This window comes from Octopus bimaculoides, chromosome 24 (assembly GCF_001194135.2).
Source record: "Octopus bimaculoides isolate UCB-OBI-ISO-001 chromosome 24, ASM119413v2, whole genome shotgun sequence".
NCBI classification, from domain to species: Eukaryota; Metazoa; Mollusca; class Cephalopoda; order Octopoda; family Octopodidae; genus Octopus; species Octopus bimaculoides.
In genome coordinates this window covers 22,023,098-22,026,563 of record NC_069004.1, presented here as the reverse complement: position 1 = coordinate 22,026,563, position 3,466 = coordinate 22,023,098, and the positions used below count along the sequence as shown (strand labels likewise).

Genomic DNA, 3,466 nt, shown 5'->3' with positions numbered 1-3,466 from the left:
ATATATATATATATATATATATATATATATACTAATCAACGCCAAATCTTATTTTTCTTTTTAAGCCTGGTACTTACTCTGTCAGTCTTTTTTGCCAAACTACTAAGTTATGGAGACATAAACATGCTAACACCAGTTGCCAAGCATTAGTGAGGGACAAACAAACACACACATATGATGGGCTTCTTTCAGTTTCTGCCTACCAAATCCACTCACAAGGTTTTGGTCAACCTGAGAATATAATAGAAAACACTTGCTCAAGATGTCACAGAGTGGAACTGAACCCAGAACCATGTGGTTGCGAAGCAAACTTCTTAACACACAGCCACGCCTGTGAAAGTTCTTAACCCCACAACATCACCACACAGTAGATGAATAACTTAATATATACTCATCTTATTCCTGCAAAGGCATGTGGTTAGGGTGTTGCACCCATGATTGCAGAATCATGGTTTCAATTCCTGGACCAGGCAGTACAGTGAGCAAAACACTTCATTTCATGTTGCTCCAATCTACTCAGCTGTAAATTAGTAACCCTGCAATGGACTGGAACCCCATTCAGGGAGAATGTCATGATATTGTTCATTTACATACGATGGAAACTGGGTGACTGGCCCTATAAGTCCTTCAACTTGTGACTGCCCTTACTTTTACTTATTTCTGATTAGTGAATATTTTATATTTATGTTTTGCAAGATCCCCAATATAAAATTGTGTGTTGAAACAGACATTGTTATACTTGGGGATGGGTCATATTTTGCCAATTAAACACAAGCTCTATACATTTGGGCTTCACTTCAGCTTTATTATTATTATTATTTTTAGTTTCTTTGTCAAAGCTCTTTCGTCACACATCTTGTGACCTCTTCAGCAACTCTCTATCTCCCATGTCTTCTCTTGTTCTGTTTAGATAGAGATACAAACCACAAAAAGACAAAATGGAATAAGCAAAACAAAAGGAGACATGTGGGACAGACAGTTACTGAAGAGGTCACAGAATGTGTGAAGATAGAGCTTTGACAAAGAAGCTAAAATAATATTAATAAAGCTGAAGTGAAGACCAAATGTGTAGTGCATGTGTTTAATTGGCAAAATATGACCCATCCCCAAGTATAAGAATATCTTATAGATTGCTGTTTAATCATTTTTTCCTCATTAATCAGTTTCTGAACTCATTAATGAGAAATAAAAAATAGACATCAATAGATTAAGTCGTTTGTCCAGTTAAGCATAAATAGAATTTCGATTTTTATTTTTGTGTGTTTTTTAATTGTTAGTATCAGTTGAATTTTCCCATTTAAAACACCAGTCTACCCTCTCTCAGTTTAATCAATTATTGAAACCATAGCAACAGCAAAGAAGTGCTTTTATAGCCTGGTTCACTATTTTTCTTGTCAGTAAATATAATGAATGTCTTACATTTAATAGCAAACAGGTTGCATGTAAAAATGCAAGCATAACAGTAAATGTAAATCAGAATACTGGATTAAGAGTTGAAAAAATTTGTAGAATTCTTCTTGTTCTAAGAGTTCCGTAAAATTAGCACCACTGTAGAAACATTTCAAATATACTTTTATTTGTAGTATTTTTATATTTCACATGGAATAAAATTTTTGAACAGCTGTGAGGTAGTAATAAGTTGATTTCAGAAGATTCTGATAAACAAATCAGCAAAATATTTTCATAGCATACCGCAAATGAAATTGTAACTGCTTACAAAAAGTAGCTAAGCTTTGTTGGTAAGTAAATATATATTAAGACAGTTGAACAAGATAGAGTTTAACCCTTTAGCATTCAGATTATTCTGTCAAATGTAATGTTTTTTCATTCACATTGTTTTTAATTAATCATGCAATATCTCATATCTTCAAAATTTTGATGATGTGATTGTATATTTTTAGAATGACATTGAAGGGTAGGTGTGATAGGCTAGATCTGGCTGGTTTGAACATAAAACAGACAGCAAATTTGGGCCAGATATGGCTGGTTTAAATGCTAAAGAGTTAATGAATAACTGTTCATGCTAGCAAAGCTACAGGTTTTGATATCAAAACAAGCCAAAGTGCTAAATAAATAAAAATATCTGAGAAATTATTACTGCTACCCTGCACTATCAGACATCCCCTACTCCACCCACTCACTCCTGTTGCCCCTACCCTTCCCATTCTTACTCCCTTCATATCTTAAAGGTCCACTCTGATCCCTCATCACCACTTTTTATTACTTTCCAACTCCATCCCATCACGCTGTCTCTTTTAGGAGGTGAGGAGTCATGTCCCTTCTCCACATCAAGATACTCATTTTGCTCTGGTCCTTGTCCCTCTCCTTATTCTCCTAACATTAAGTTCCTCCTCCTCAGTCAGGGTTCATAGTCTTGTAAGCTGCATGACAACCTCACTAGTGTTGGTGGCACCCATTACATGCTGTAAAGTGGTTGGTGTTAAGAAGGGCATCCAGACATAGTAACCATGCCAAAATAAGCACTGGAGCATAATGTAATCCTTGGGCTCATTGGATTCTGTCAAACCATCCAACCTATCCCAGCATGAAACACAGATATTAAATGAGGATGATGAAGCAAATAGAAGGAATATACAAGAACAAGAAACCAATAAATAAACATGCAAAGGTTGTGTGGGTGCCTCACTGATTGATATAGGGTAGATCGTCAATGAAACCAACTGTAGTGGCAAGATGAGATAATTTTGTCTCATTATATTGAGCAAAACCTAGTAACCAGTTGATCTAGCAGGTGGGGCCCCATCTCAGTGAGGGGAGCCAGTGCATAATAATGCCGTTAAGAGGAAAGCCCCGAAACGGCATGTATTCTCTCCTTTTGATCCCATAATCTTGCTAGTATCCAGAATGTGGAACTTTCAACTGGTAGCACTTGTATATGCAAGTTGTTTGCAAAAGGAAAAAAAGTAATGATAATAATATAACAAGAAAGAGCCCCAAAAGATATCGACATTCCTAAAACAGAATGCACTGAACACATTAAACAAACTTTATGATTTCTATGTTAAACTACATATTGGTTTGCCATGAGGAAAAGGAAAAAATTCTGGCATTTCAGCAGGACTCTTCATCGTAGTGAAAAATGTTTTCTGATATTCAATGATTTTCCAATGAAAGGTCCAGCCTGAACTATTAGACATTTTCTCTTCCTCAAGACAAACTAATTAATTTCACTTTTGAATTTCTTTTTATATATTCATTATTTGCCAATGCAGACCAACACTGATTTCATTGTCCTACATTATTTATATTTGACGGATATTCATCCTCATCTTGTTTGTTGTTAACACAGCATTTCAGCTGATATACCCTCCAGCCTTCTTCAGGTGTCTTGGGGGAATTTCGAACCTGGGTTCTCATTCCTAAGATATTTTTCTGTTATTATTATTATTATTATTATTATTATTATTATTATTATTATTATTATTATTATTATTATTATTATTAT

The 3,466-nt window shown here is 34.9% G+C and overlaps 1 protein-coding gene across 3 annotated transcripts in view; it reads left to right on the top strand.

Annotated features, from left to right (window-relative positions):
* Positions 1 to 3,466, top strand: part of LOC106880220 (ELKS/Rab6-interacting/CAST family member 1) — a 301,414-nt gene that overhangs the window by 295,719 nt on the left and 2,229 nt on the right. The window lies entirely within an intron of this gene.